The following is a 15941-nucleotide window of genomic DNA, read 5'->3' on the forward strand; positions in this document are numbered from 1 at the left end:
TACTGACAAGGCAAAACCCGGGGAGCAGAGGGAAGGAGCCTGGCCGGGGAGCCGCACAGGAAATCCCACTGGGCTGTGGATGAAGCAGGCTCAGCACAGGGACAGCAGGAAGGACACCCTGTGACACGGGTGTCACAGCACGCTGCTCCGGGATCACGGCAGAGCTGCAGGCTGGGGATTAACCTGCTGCTCTCCTACTCATGATCTCACTGCTTACTTTTATAGGAGCTCAGCCTTGGGGGTTTCAAGTGCTACAAGCTTAAATACCTTTAAACTTTGGGTATGGGCTAATACACATCCTGTAAATACAAAGGGGTTTAATTTATGTCCTTCACATGTCAATGCTACGTTTGTAAAATTATACTCCTATCTCCTTAGGAAGCAGCCAGAAGGCATGTTATTAAGATTAATAAATTATTATGTCCTTGATAAACACCAAGATACTACAAAGGTAGGAATTACAAGAACCAAAGAAGTCCTTCTACCCTAGAGAGACAGTCTCTATGGTATTAACTAAATTTTGATACAAAGGAAGAAGTTTTATTATCTAGAAAAGATTCATTTTCCTCTTAGTAGATTAATTTACATCAAGTGGGGCAAAAAAAATCACACCTAGTGTTGGCAGACAACAGGCAAACAAATGCAGAAACACAGAACTAAACTAGACAGACGGAACTGACACATCTTGAGGGCACAGAACTGTGCTTTCTCTAAAATACAACCTTAGTATATCCAGCTGTTCTAAAAAGGTAATGGTAAGTGGGTATTAAAAACTTCTATTTGACATCAACCTCTTTAGGTACACCCAAGCCCCACTGTTTGAAATATCACTGCACACTGCAGGACAGCAAGGTTTGTACATTTCTCCTCTGCTTCCTAACGAAACAAAGTGACATTTATAAGAAACTGAAAGCTAAAGTGACACCACAAAGCAGACAAACAAAACAGACAAACAGATTTATTTCCCCCACAAAAAAGCTACAGGTCTCCAACGCACAGTCTGACTGCACAGGCTACAAACTTAAGTTCAAACCTTCGTTCCAGGTGAAAAATAAAACTAAATCAAAGTGAGTTCAACACTAACAAGCTCCAGGAACAATAATTAAACACTCCTAAAGCTACCCTGACCCACAACATGAACACCCTTCCAATAAAATAAACTAAAAATGCAAGCCTCATTGTAACACTGCATCATAGATTTTTTTCTATTTAAAACATTTTAAAACTTCTTTTCCTTAAATAAGGGTTTTTTTTTTACTTATCCAAGACAGTATGGATATCTAGTGTATTGACAAATACATCTTTACTAATAAGAACAATAAAACACAGCTCTAATGTGACAACTTTGTCAGCAAACCTGAAAGCACTTCCAAAAAGAACTGTGCTAAAAACACATCCTTAAAATCATGTAACAAAGTAACAGCTATGCCAGAACATAATCCAGTGCTGCTCCATTTTTCATATTCTTCCCCTCCCACTACATACGTGACACTTCATGGCAAACAAGTGTCTTAACTCATTTCAGGCACTTTACCAGACATTGTCAATACACTGCTTCCATTCCTTTTCACAAGCAATTATTAGAGCATTTAAGAAATGCATTTAATGCCAAACTAAATTAAATGTTTTCATATTTGTGACAGAGAAAAAAGGAAACTAATGGGTAAAGTATCTTACTAGTGGAGAAGGCCTCAGAGGAACTTTGGCATCTGCCAATTCACTGTTAAGAGAGAGATGAAACCACCAATTTCCCCAGCATACTGCTAGATTTTCAAACCACGGACACAAATTAAACGTGGAAGAGCACATTAGCAAGAACATCAACACCACAGCACATACAGTATGAGAAGAGTCTGCATAAAAATAAGCCTGAAGCTTCAGCAGTAACCTTTGCCTACTGAAGAAGTGGTGTAACAGCTGAGTTATCACTGCCAGCTTATCACTCCAAATTCCTACAGTCATTTTCCGGCTCGTTTAAGACAATTGCCCTAAGTGCTTCCACTGGGAGGCAGACTCTGCTCTCCATCCCAATCCAAAGGACTCACCAGAATGGTTTCATGTGCTGTTTTCTACTACAAAACACAGCCTAAGATCAGCTCTCCAATTTCTGGGAAATCTGAAACGCTAAGGCATGAACGGTTCTGGCTTGTTTGTTTCTTAGAAAATAGAACAAAAATAGATGGTCTACTGCCATACATTCAATGTGGTTTGCACTGCATCCTAGTCATGTATTCATTAGATCAGGACAAAAAAAAATTAACAAAACAATCCCACATATTTTTAACTGTAAAGGTGCTTTGGTATTTTTTTCTCCAGCAGAAGCTACACATGCAGAAAATTGTTCTTATTTACTTTTAGATGAATTTGAGCTCATGTAGTGTCACAATAAAAATTATAATCCATTATCCTATATTCATTTTCCAACGAACTTTGGCCAGGTCCAAAATCTGGTAAGCCTGTATATTTATGTTGTCTTTGCCTTCTTCCTTTAACATATCTCCTCCATTTGATGAGATTTTGTTAGGGATAAGTGTTGACCCTGACGCTGGCTCATTCCCTGGTGTGCAGTGTCAATTCACACACCAAGATGAGATATTTGATTTATTCTAGTTTGCACAAAGCAGGGATCCCCGTGTAACCCCACAAAGTCAGCAAAACTTGACACTAGTTACACCAAGGGCATCAGTGTTACAAATACACAGCCTTCTCACTAACTAGTACTCAAACCCCTGTTCACTAGTTACCTCTCTCACCACTCCTTGCTCATTAGTCCACATGCCCAGCCCTTCTCTGCACTGGAGTCAGGGTCTGATTTCAGTAGGTGGTCATGGGTGGGTGGCCATGAGCCCCCTGCCAGAATCCCCTTTCCCCAGTTACTGCTCAGTCCTGCTGACCTCACTCCTGTGGCTCCTGTCCAGACAGCCCTCTCATCCTGGATTGTGTTCCCCTTCCCTCCAAACAGAACATTAGCCAAGCCTACAAGTCTCTACAGGTTTCACAATGCAATTGCTTCATCAGAACTGCCTACCTATAGCTACTAATTAACATCAAAAGAACTGCACAGTTCAGTTCAAATGTTGGGGGATTTGATAACCTTACACCAGAAGCTCCTGAAAAACAAGAAGCAGATGAATATCAGGTAACAAAACAAATCTGAGAGAACAAAATAGAAGATATAGATTTCACAAGAAAAAGTGTGAAAATTCCAAGTCTTTAGACAAATTTCTCACAAGAAAAACACCAGATGAACAATACATATAAGAGAATTTTACAATACATTTCAAAGCAAGAAGGATAACCACAGTATGGCCTAAGTTATCAAAGTGATAAAGTGGGATGTTTCACCATTTAATTTGAAAGGCTAAATGACATTAGCTGGTGACATTTTTAATACACTTTCTCTTTTGAAGGATAAATACATTCTCAGGTTCCAATTATTTGGGGCTTTGCTAGATTTGGTTTGTTATTTTTTTTAAACACCATCATTGTGTCCAGTCATCTAGAGAGATTTACTGTCAAAATAATTGGAATTAAGTACATCCCACAAAAATATCTACTTTTCTCATACCCCACACTTCCCACTGTAGTGCCCCAACCTCCAGAATAGGAACAACCCCTCTCCTCTGGCCTGCAATGGAAGTCACAAGTCCTTCACCACCTTATTAAGGAAACACTACTACTCCCAACCCATGTGCATGGTTCAGATTGTGTTATCCAACACTCACTCTTGGTACAATGAAGAGATCCCCCTCAAGCCACACTGCAGAAAAACAACAGGAATGCAATTTATAAAAATCACAGCCCTAACAAGTCTTGTCTCAAACCAATCCTCACACAAGAGTCATTGGGAGTTTCAGAGCTTGTAGACTGAATCTCTCTATAAGGACTAACAAGACATCTCAAAAGCAGTGTTTCACTCCAGCAGCAATATAAATGCAAAAAATAACCTGTGGAGCTTTTCCTGAGCACAAATACAAAGAGAGAAATGAAATTTGCTCCAAGGTCTGGGAATATGTAATTTTCACTTTTGGTAACTTTACCTCTGCCACAGGTTATAAACCTATTCTCAAAACCAGAGTTATCTGCTTCTTAGATTGCTTTCAGTGGTGTCTGTGAAACCCCACATCCTAAACACCCAGGTTTACAGATGATTAAGCCTGACTCTTAAACTGGCTTAACAGAAATACTTTGCATAAGATTTGGGGTATAGGTCCAACTATTGTCCTGCAATGGCCAGAAACTGCCTCCCTCCTAGCATTATTTAGGACCTAATGCTAAAAAATAACTTCACTTATTTAACTTCAGATTTCAAAAAACTCCAACTAAACTGAATCAATTTATAAGACACGAGAAATGCTGCACCCACAATCAGCAGAAATGGGACTTCAACAAATATTTCCTATGGATACAAGTATAGCACCATAAACACCAAATTGCCAAAAGGAACTGGAAACCCTGGAAACCATGGCCAAACCATCGACCAATTAAGCACTTGATGAAATCTGGGGAAAACTACCAAAGATGATTTTGGCTAATGCTTTGGCCTCACTCCTCCATCTAATCATGGACAGACAGCACATTTTGCATTCAACAAGTTCTGGGGTGACGGATGGGAAGTCACAAAAGGCTGAGCTACAGAAAGACAAGTAGGCTGTTTCTCTGCAAACTGCTTTGTATGGGTTTTATTTCTCTTGGCTGCTCTAAAGTTCCAAGGACAGTGGGGAATATGGTACTACAAAATAAAGAAACAGCCAAGGAAAAAGAAAATATTTCAAATTCAGTGTTTTCCTAAAGAGCTACTTGATCTACATTTTATATCTATACTGGTTGGGGAAAAATTACTCTTTTGCTCAAAATCCAGCACTATAATTTATTTAAACACGGCATAAAGAAGTCTATCCTGCTTATTTGAGTCATCATCCTATTTTCTAGCTTTAGAAATAACAGAGTATCAGGACAACCTCTCTCCATCACACTGGAACAAATATCCTTTTCTCTCTTTTTATCACTCTTCCTTTCGTAAGCAAAGCAAGGCAGGATCAGTCATGAACATGCTCCACAATTGCATAACTCAAAGCAAACAGGGAACAAGGCCTCATTAAATTAGAAGCCATTTTATTCTCTGAGAAGCAGCATTACACAAGTGTGGTTCTCAGCTCCAAGTCCTTATGTGTCACCCTTAAAAACAAAACTTACAAACACAGGTGGTGACAATCAGAGGACAATATCCAGTGCCCACAGAATGGGATGAAGGTGAGGAAGGAACTCCTCATCCTCCCAGGAGATCACTCAAGTCAGTGGCTCAGAATCAGTACACAAATACTGCGTAGGTAGAGGGAGGTTTGGGTAGAAGAGAATCCTGTTTTTCTCTTCAGGGAAATCAAACACACCCTTAGACTCTGATTATGTAAACATGACCAAAATTGAGGTATGTGGCTGGGTAGAGCCTTCACTGCTAAGCTTCAAGAGCACTGACCTTTTTTAAAAAGAAAGGTGCCACAGTAGCAATGCCATTTGTAGGAATTTTGTGAATATTCTCAGGAAAAATTATTTTCTGTCTTATACAGACGTCAGCATTAGATTAATACAATCTGACAAGCTGGAAGTCCAGAATAGACTATTAAACATTTCTAGAAGAATAATATAAATATTTCAAATGTTTTATGATCCACTAGCATTTCAAACAAGAGAAATACATCTTGCTTTTTAAAAAAATTCCCCAAAGAATCATGAAATATTAAGCTAATGATGTAATTAAAATATATGCAGTTTCAACCACTGTACTCTTAGAATCTGTTATCTTAGATGTATACATCTAAGATGTTACAGATGCACAAAAAAACAAGTCAGGGTAGCAGATGTGTCAGTCCTTTCACAAGCTGACCTGGCCACAACTGCATTTGTGACTGTGTAACACAGGATTTGGGCAGAGGACTATATTTTTTCTTAACTATAACTGATTTTATTAGCAAATTAAAGATTTAAATTTTTTGGAGCATCTGTTTTACCTAGCTTTCCCAATCAAAAACCCTCACCCCACCTTCCAACACCCACTAACAGCCTTGGCTTGGTGACCTGGACGTTCACACATGAGCACACAGCCCTGCTGGGAAGTGGATTTGTACCTTGTTCTTGAAAGTACTGGATGTTACCACGTTAAGCCTTTGGTGCAGATTGGAAGAAAAGCAGGTAAGAATCTCCACAAGCACCCTCAAGAAAGGTGAAAAAATAAAATCTACACAGTTTTCAGCATTGCAGAACTGGAAAATGTTTTCTATGCATCTCAAAGTTATCCATTAGGAAAAGCATTTCTCTATTCACAGTTTCTCTAGAACAATGCAGTGCAGCAATACTTCATCAGGACAATTAAACTGCAGCTCTAAATGCCTGGAAAGTTCTGTTACCAGGGCTTTACAAGTCATTTGTGGACTTACAATGGGACAGACCAAACCCAGTTTGCCACAAAGATCACCAAGCTCCCTGCCTGAGCACTCCTGGGACAGCTGTCTCCCCTGGGTGCCTGCTGCCTTTACCTCTCTTCAGCACTCACAAACAAAAATCCTCACAGAATCTGCAGACATAAAAACCCAGATGTTTCTCTACATAACCACTTAAATCCTCCTGCAAGCCATCGCCTCCTGCTTCTTCTGTTCCCTTCTGCCTTTCTCCATACCCATATACTCAAATCAACCACATATACTTCTTTACCAAACACAAATAATCAACTCATCTAAGTTCTAAGTTAACCGCAGATGCTCCACTTTCCAGTTTTCATGGGTTCTCACAGAATGAGCTCATAAACATTGATTTTAATAATGGTTTGGTGAAATTACTGCAGACCACACTCAGTTTCACAGACTGTCTTTACTTTGGCTGGTAGAAATGTTACTGTATGTCTGATTAACAGACCTTACATCAGCATGCACACTGATGTATGGCACTGCACTAACTGCTCAAGCAGCACAGCACCCATGGAAAACCTTCCTGAGGATGGCCAAGGCTTCCCACATGTCTGAGCAGCTACCCTGAACAAAATGAGGGATGCTCCATGCCCTGTCCTGGAGAGCAGTAAGGTAAAGGCAGAAGTCTTGCCTCTAAAGACGCAGAAGAAGCTTTTTTACACAGTTTTCAGTTTGCAGTATCTTTATGAAATTATCTCAGGAGAGAATGTTCTACCGGCAGGAATGTCACACAGCAAATAGATGGGGACTGAATATGGCAGTACTGCACTAGTGCCACTCTGCTGCTTCAGCAAGTCACTTCTAATCTTCACTATCTGTTTTCCCCTTCCAGGTCTCATACTGGTTTCATCCAATAGATACAAGCATTCAAGGTAAGGATATTTACACAGCTCAAAAAAGCAATGCACTAGATTTCCAGTTTTATAGTGCAACGGGAGAAGGTTTGCAGCTTGCTCTTGCTGTTTTCAACATCAGCAGTGAAAATCCATAAGCCAGTAACTTCAATAATCTTATCTTCCCTGCTTTTCAGGAAACTCATCAGACTGAGAAGCCAGCTTGTCCCGTTTCAGATATGGTAATTAACTAGCACATTTTTGTAATTAACAAAGCTCATGAACACTGAGGGAAAGACAACGTCCCAATGCACAGGTGGTGACAAATTGCCACCTCCTCCTTGGGGATTACAGACACCTGAAGTCAGCACCTTGACTTCCCATGAGCTGCAGGCTCACTTAAGGAATGAGAGGACACATGGGTGAGGATTCCTTCCCAGGGATCAGTAAAAGACTCTTGCAAGTTTTGAACTGAGTTGATTCAAACCATTTTGAATTGTGAAAAACTTTTCTCTAATTGATTCACAAGGAAATACAGAATAAGATTGGAGTTTCCTTCAGAGTTGTACTCCTGCCCTCACCCAGTATTTCAGAATAGCTATTCAGGAGGTGTGTTTAGGATATGGCCTTGTCTACATTATTTCCTTCAACAGACTCAAAATCATTCGATCCCAAACTGTATCTTGCAGCTGAGTACTGAATCCTGAGAGCCCCTCAGGCTTTACTACATGGCAAGCCCTGATGTAGACCAGGCCCTCAGGATGAAGAGCAGGTTCTTCCAACTCTAACTGCATAATTAAACAAATACAGTCCTGCCATTGAGAACAGCCTAGGACTGGCTTGAGTGCTTGCTATACTGCTTCAAGCCTGACATGTAAACCTGCACTGCCAGACCACACGCAGCCCTAAATAAGCTGGCTCACAACCTTCCACTGCAACTGCTCTGTCGGCAGACACTACATAGAGCCATGGGATAATTCAGGTGGAAAAGGACATCAGGGGGACTCTGGTACAACCTCAAGCTCAAAGCAGAGTCAGCTATGAAATCACACCTGCTTTCTCAGGGCTTTACCCAGCTGGATTTTGAAAACTTCCACAGAAGGAATCTGCAGGAGGTCTCTGGGCTACCAAGTCCCACCACTTGACACGCCTCTGGGTGAAAAATACCTTATGGACACAGACCTCTGTGACTACAATTCACAGCTGCTATCTCTGCTCTTCCCACCATGCACCACTGTGAAGAACTTGGCTTCACTCTCTTGAAAACCTTCAACACAGGTGCTGGAAAGGCCCCCCAAGCCTTTTCTTCTCTAGGCTTAACAACAGGCACAGTTCCCCTCACAAAGCAAAAGCTCACAACTCCAGCCAATCTTGGCAGCTGTCCACTGAACTCACTCCACTTTATCAACATTTCCCTCGACCCAGGGAGGGGAGCACAACTGGATGCTCTATTCTGGATGTGGTCTAACAAGTGCCAAATGGAATGGGATCACTGTCTCACCTGACCTACTGGCTGTGCTCAGCTCACTGGCCACCATGACCCCAGAGCCCTCTCAGCTGGGCTGCCCCAGAACAGGCTGTGCTGGTGCAGGCGTCACTCCTGACAGGGACAGAGCCAGAAGCCCCCACCCACCCCTAAGGAGCTGCTTAAATGGTAAATTTGCTTAGTAATCGGCAGCAGATGAAACGGATGGAAATCGAAGCCAAGTCCTCTTAGTATTAATGCACCTTACTTAGTAGGACTAAGTCGCCTCTTAGGGCCATATTCAGATGGCCTAAATTCCACATAAATCCTTCTGCCTCCTATTTCTTATTAGCTGGCTTTCAGGCAGCTCCCCACTCAGTGTCTTATGTAAATTCTCTGAATTGCTTTTCAGAACCACCTAGAATTCTCCATTGACTGGGAAAAGGGCCTGCAGTGGAATTCAGGCCACCTGAGCCCAGTTTTTAAGGTCCAAGGAACACTGCAGCATCAGACTGCATGATTTTTTGGATTTGTCACCATGGCAGTAAGTAGCAGTTGGCTGTCAGGACAGGTTTAGTTACTCTCCCACTGGAACAAGTATTTTAAAAGAAAATGTAGACTGCTAAACAATTCAGGATTCAGTTCTTCCTGCTACTTTCTGGAAATTTAATCCATAGCTGGATCTCCTTTAGCAAGAACACTTTATCCATAGTTCTTTTGAATTTTGTCCTGAGCCATGTGCTATGTTTGTTCCAGAAGTCTTGACAATCCATTCAAAAAAATTGGGTCTTTAGTATGACTCAATGGCTCAAACCATTCATTGGTCTACAGAAAGGAAGAATGAAAGCCCTACAATCAGCACTGAATGGGGGCTGGGGAAAACAGTGGCTTAAATGCGCCCCAGTTCAGCAAAAGCACACCATGCTTTAAGCCAAACATGAAGACAACTCCGTTAGTTCTTCAGAGATTAACAGTTTTACAATAAACACCATTCTGATTTCTGAGGTTTCTGGCTAAACCACATCTTGGGTTTTGAGAAGTGTCAAAAGTGAGAAATTACTCACACCAGCACAGTCAGCTCAACAAGCCCTACTTAGTGTCCTTACATACTGAGGATTCTCCAAGCAAAAGAGATGGAGCAGGGAAGATGGAAACCATCCATAAACACTTCTGAAAAGGGGAACCAGATTCTACACACCACAGTCCTCACACCTCTTTTTAGGCCATTAATAATGCTTTTATCAAAGCCCCACAGCACTCAGGTGCACAGCTATGGAGAGTCTACCCCTTGTCCACAGCTGTAATCAAGAGCTTCTCAAAACATCCCACTGCTGTGAAATATAAAGAATAAAACTGAGGCTGAAATTTATAACCTGCATCCTGACTTGAGTAGAATAGGACATTTGAAGACAGCACAAACACTCAGAAGCAAGTGCCAGCTTATTGCAGGTCAAAGAGACTACTGCAGAATTAAGTCAGTGAGCCAAGAGGGACCAGATCCATACCACAGATTTACAAGTTTCGAAATTTTTCACCACGCCGAGCAGCAGCTCCCTCAGACTAAATGAAGTTTGTCAGCCAGCCATCAACACTGAACAAACAAACGTTAAACCTGAACCTACCTCCCGTTTCTCGGGACCAACAATAACAAACATGCTGAACAACTACAAACAAAAACAGGTCTGTAAGTCACAATGCTTAGTTTCAGCCATTCCTGAGGCATAAATCTACAGGTCAGGGAAGAATTACCAAGTTTAAAAATGTCTTTCCTTAACTTTTCAAAGCACACTGAACAAATAGTATGAGAAGTGCTGCAGACAGTAATGAATACAAAGTCTTATGAATGCACCCAGAAGATTACCTTCCTCTTAGGATACAGTTAAGACCTGATAACACACCTATTATTTCATGCTTCTGTTTTTTTAGCCCCAGGAAGTAAAAATCAGAAGCCGCAGTGAATTTTTGCACAATGAGATGGCAATCCACTCTGGAGAAAGACTGTATCAAGAGCAGAATGTAACCAGTCAGAAATCACATTAAGGCTGTTGGTTTCATTTCATGTTTTTCTTTACATGATGCTTAAAACAATAACAAGACAAAAAAAAACCAAACAAATTTCATGTGAACTCAAATTTTTGCATTTTGAGTAAAAATGACTGCCCTTACCCTTAACAGACTTTTTAAAGTAACCAAAACCTGTTATCATTGGTATTACTCTTTCTCATTAATTCTGTACTGATAACACCACTTGAAAACGGACACTACTCAAACACAGGAATTTCACGCCTGGTGTTATCAAACCCATTTGACAGGCCAAAAAAAAAAGTGCTAAACTAGAGAATCTGATACTCCTAAACAAAATGCAGTAATACTTTACAATAAATAAAAGATTACATAGCAGCTGCTGCACATAATTAAAGTTAGAGGGGGGGGCTTGTTTCTTCAGTAAGGTAAAAAAAATGGAGTGGTCATAAACTACCTTACAAATATTTTTACTGTATTACTGCCCTCATTTTTCTGGAGGTTACTGTTTTCTCATTTCCCAGGGATTCTGTATGAGTCCCAAACACCGAACTTCATGCTATTTATGGAACTATCTGCAGCAGTATTTTAAGGCGCGCTGCTCTCCCTACAAGTGAAAGGTGTTTCTGTGCCATCCTCCCCGGGCGGGTGCTGGAAGGGAACGCACCTCAGCCTTAAATCGCGCATCAGCCCCAGGAAACCGAGACCGCAAATCTCCGGCCCGCTCCTCCCGCGGCCCTGCCGCGCTCGCATCACCCGCGCCCACCGACCGCCAGCCGCACGCCGGGACCGCGGGGCCGCCGTGGGTCCCGGAGCCCGCGGCGGGGACACGGCAGGCACGCGGCGGGCACACGGCACCGGGCACCTGCCTCACGCCGCGCTCCCGCCACCGCCTCGGCCGCCGGAGTCCGAACACAAAGCAGAGCAGAGAGCAAACCCGCGCCTGTTACCGGCTATTATCTCGCTAATTATCCGGAGCGCCGCTCCCGCGGGGCGGCGCCGGTGCGCAGCCGCCGGCCCCACCGGCAGCCGGGCCCGCGGCAGCCCCGCCGGGCGGCTTCAGCACCCCCGCGGCCCGGATGGCCGCCGCACTCGCCCCCGCGGAGGCGGCGGGACGCCCGGTGGGGCCCCGCGGCACCGCACGGCCGGGCGGGCGCGCTCGTGGCGGCGCAGGGCCCCGCAGCCCGCCCCGGCCCGCGGCCCCGCACTCACCGGCCCCAGCCCCGGCCCGGGGACGCCGCGGCGGCACCGCCCGCTCCGCGCACCGCCCGAGTGCGCGCCCGCGCTCACCCGCGGCCGGGCCGCCCGCCGCCGCCGCGCGCGCTCATTCCGTATGCGCCACGGCGCCTCCTGGTTGGCCCGCGCCGGGTGGCGCGCGGGGCCGGGCTCCCGCGGAACGGGGTTACTACAGGTCACCGCGCCGGGGGGCGGGGCCGGCGGCGGGGGCCAATGGCTGGCGAGGGGCGGGGCCGCGTCAGCAGCGTGTCGTTCCGCGCTCGGCGGTGAGCGGCCTGTGCCGGTGCCGGTATCGGTGCCGGTATCAGTACCGGTATCGGTACCGGTATCCCCCTCACGGCCCCGCGCCCGCCGCTGGCCGCGCTGGCCGGGATGCGGTAAAGAATGCTTTCTGCCAAGTGTCCCGGTCAGAGCGAGTCGCCGCGGCATGAGCGTCCCCCAGAGCCCCCGGCGCGGGTCGCTGTAAGAGCCGGGGCCGCGGCAGGGCCTGAGGCCGCCGTTCGGGCTTTGCCGGCTCTGAGAGTTTACCGGAGCGAGTCACCGCGGCAGCTGCTGCAGGGTTCCTGGCCTGCACCTCTGCTGGGAGATCGCTCATGGCACATCCCCCTGACCAGAGCTGGCCTCACCTGGAACGGTTTTGGTCGGTGCTGCTCAAGGCTGGGCTATCCTTAACAATTCCTGAGGATCTTTTATCAATATTGACTCATCCCGGCTCTGCGAATGTTCCTGCAGAATTAGAGGTTTTCATTTAACCGGTGTAACACAATACTGAAACAAAACACACGAGCACCTGCCAAAGAGAAGCGAAACAAAAACAACGAATGTGAAGAAGGTTTCAAAGCCCAGGGGAAAGCTTTAGTTCCTGCGGGTGCCGGGCTGGCTCTGCGGCGGTGACAGGCACCATTGTCACAAGGGGAGGTTGGTTTGGCTCGGCTGGGGCAGGTCGAGCCCCTGGCACTGCAGCCCAGGGATGTGAGGGCACAGCACAGGGCAGGGGGGAGAGCAGGATTGCAGAGCTGAGGGCAGAGCTGGGACACTGCCGTACCCACAGAGCACCAGCAGTGAGTTACTGAGCCAGGTACGAACTGTGCAGCTGCCACTGCCCGTGCCTGGGTCCCGTTCCTCCTGCCCCTCACAGACACCACCTTTCAGAGGCAGAAACACTGTTTGCATCTCCAGTCATCTGCAGAGTTACTCGAGTGGCAGAGAATGTGTTCACTCTGGCTAAAAGCAGATTAACAGGATATATACTTGTAATCCAAAGACCAACTAAGTCAGTCACCTCAGTTACTGGAAAAAACCCTTCCAGGTGTCTAGCACTGGAACACAGGAGAAGGCTGCTGGCTGTTCTGAAAAGCAGGAAAACATTATCCACAGGAGTTACCTGAGCTATAGAGGTCATGAGCTCCGTGAGCAAAAGGGATGCTACCTGAATTATGGATAGGAGTGTGGAGACATACTGAAAACAGTTGCACACTCACTGGAAAAAACTGAAAAAGGATAAGCAGACATGGAAGGAGAAGAAACTCAGTTTTGAAAGATGAAAAATGCAGACATTTGTGCAACAGAAGGGAATTCAGGCGTTGTCTGCCAAAAGATTTACTAATGTTGGTAGAGACAGAGTAAAGTTGATAAATTCAGGGAAAAGTCCTAGATTTGTGTTACACTATCTAAAAGTCCTAGATTTGTGTTACTCTAATCTTTCACATTTCTTTCAAGGCAAGGAAAGTTCAGGATAAAATACAAAAGTGATTTGATGTAAAGGAAGATGGGAGATAAAGCACTGGACAGCACAGAGCTTGTCTGCTCAGCATCAGATCTCATGCTGAACCCTCTGCTCTTATTTATTTCTGGGTTAGCACCAGCAACTGAGCCATAAAGCCTCACTTTGAGAAATGCTTGGAATCTGTAACTTGAAATTAAATATTATCCTTATTAAACTACAAGATCTGAATACTGTCAAGTTTTATCAGAAGGAGTTTTCAAATAAACTTTAACTTCAAATACAGATTTGTTGTAAACCTTGTACCTCAGCCTCACCTTTATTACAGGGTGCATCAGTTTAAGTTTGCCTGAACTTTTCAGTCATTTGAAATCCAAACACTAACTGTGTAACTGGCTATATTTATTCCAAATAGACACAGCTATTGGCTGCATCCCTAACAGTTCTCAGGGTAAATGAGGAGTTGATGGCTCCTAATTCAGCTCAGCATCAGAAGAGAAACAATAACTGTAGCCTACAGTGATAAAGCAACTTCAACTTTACAAACATCTAAGGGTTGAGAAATTATACATATCTACACAAAAAACAGCATGCTGATTTAAAGATTCCTACATGTATGCAGTATTTTCACAAGGTTCTTCATAGATCCCTGATGTTTACATACAGCAGAAGTAAAGCTTTTTATGATATCAGTGATATTACCACACCTTTTGCTTAAATGTGGATTTTACAGGGCGGGGCTTTGAAAGATACTGGTGTCATGTGTTACTTTAGCACTTTTCTTGCATGAGCCCATGCTGAGTATTCCATGGGGAAACCAAAGAATGTGGGGATAGATGGTACACATAAGAGTCACTAATAAATGAGGGAATAACATATGTTTATAATTGGAAATTTAACCTGCACAAGACACTATACTAGTGACTGTGGGGGACAGTGGCCTTTCCTTCACAAGTTGTGCATAATGATAGGAAATTGAATAGTAGCTTATTTATATTTTCATTTAAAAGGCACAACAGCACAATTGAAGGCAGGAAAGGAGTAGTTGTGTCACCCAAGAGCATTCAAGCAGGGAAGGAGTATCTGGGAAAACATGCATGGCTGTTCCTAACCACATTCATGTATTCACAAATTCTTGTTTGCCTTGGTTCTTTTGATTTCCAGAAGGAGAAGCTCATTAACTATTCTCACGTTCCCTTTTAAAGAGTTTCAGGCATGCAGTCAAGGAGAAAAAACATTGCCATATGTTTTGTTCAACAACAGAGAACGAATAGCAAGTGGTAAATAGCAGGGAAGATTGCAAATGATCTTATAAAAATACTGATTGGGAAGTACAGTCAACTGACTCATCAGGAAAGAGAACAGCAAGCCAATGTTGTATTTGGCCAACTCTAACTATTATCCAGAGGGAATTTATAAAAACAAAACCACGAGGCACACTGAAAGAGGAGAGTCTCTGAATGGGTAAGTATGTGTGGAAGGTTGGCATTGATCTTTCATGAGCAGGCTGCTGCCCACCTATTCTTGGGAAGAAGCTAGAGGGGGAAAACCCAACAGTGCCACAGATATAACAGATGTGGGAGCTTTTAACTAAAAATCCTTGGAGGGACACAAAATTTAGGAGTACAGGACAGTACATATGTTTAAAGTAAAATCAAACTGACTTATGTGAAATAACAGGAACCATTAAAGAAGGGCTTGAGTGGGACAAAGCTCATGCTCTCAACAGAATGTATTTCAGTGTATGCCTTCAAAACTGTGAAAAATGAACGACTCTAAAATTACAAAACTGTCTTCATGGCTCTTTAAATAATTGAATGTTACAACTTTGTATTGGTGTTAGTCTAAATAAATTGTAACTAAAGATAACATTTTTAAACAGTTTGCTTAAAGTTATTTTGCTGTAGTTACAAACAATAACCTGTCCAACAAAAGGATTCATATCCATGATCATTTTTAATTAAAGACTCAAACAGATGTTGTAATAATTTATATTTAAAGATATCCTGTTAGTGTGGCATTTTGAATGCCCTTTTAAGCATAGAGAGGGCTGAGCTACTACTGAAGGGGCAGGTAGAGCCAGCTGGGATGCAGGTTCTGGCAGCAAAAACAGCTTGTGTTCCTCAAGTGATCATTCTCACAGCTGTTAATTTTGGGGTGTTGCTTTAAAAGATGGAAAAACATTTCTAGACCAAGCAACA

The 15941-nt window shown here is 43.7% G+C and overlaps 1 protein-coding gene across 3 annotated transcripts in view; it reads right to left on the reverse strand.

Annotated features, from left to right (window-relative positions):
• The window catches only part of ACSL3 (acyl-CoA synthetase long chain family member 3), a 50858-nt gene extending 38691 nt beyond the window's left edge, over window positions 1–12167 (reverse strand). For 2 of the 3 annotated variants that reach the window (XM_030954199.1, XM_030954201.1), the window contains exon 1: window positions 11994–12062. The gene's annotated coding sequence lies outside the window, so the exon portion shown is untranslated. The other variant, XM_030954200.1, reaches the window with a different exon arrangement.
• Between the last annotated feature and the right edge of the window lie 3774 nt (window positions 12168–15941).

The sequence above is a fragment of the Camarhynchus parvulus genome, chromosome 9 (assembly GCF_901933205.1).
Source record: "Camarhynchus parvulus chromosome 9, STF_HiC, whole genome shotgun sequence".
Classification (NCBI taxonomy): Eukaryota; Metazoa; Chordata; class Aves; order Passeriformes; family Thraupidae; genus Camarhynchus; species Camarhynchus parvulus.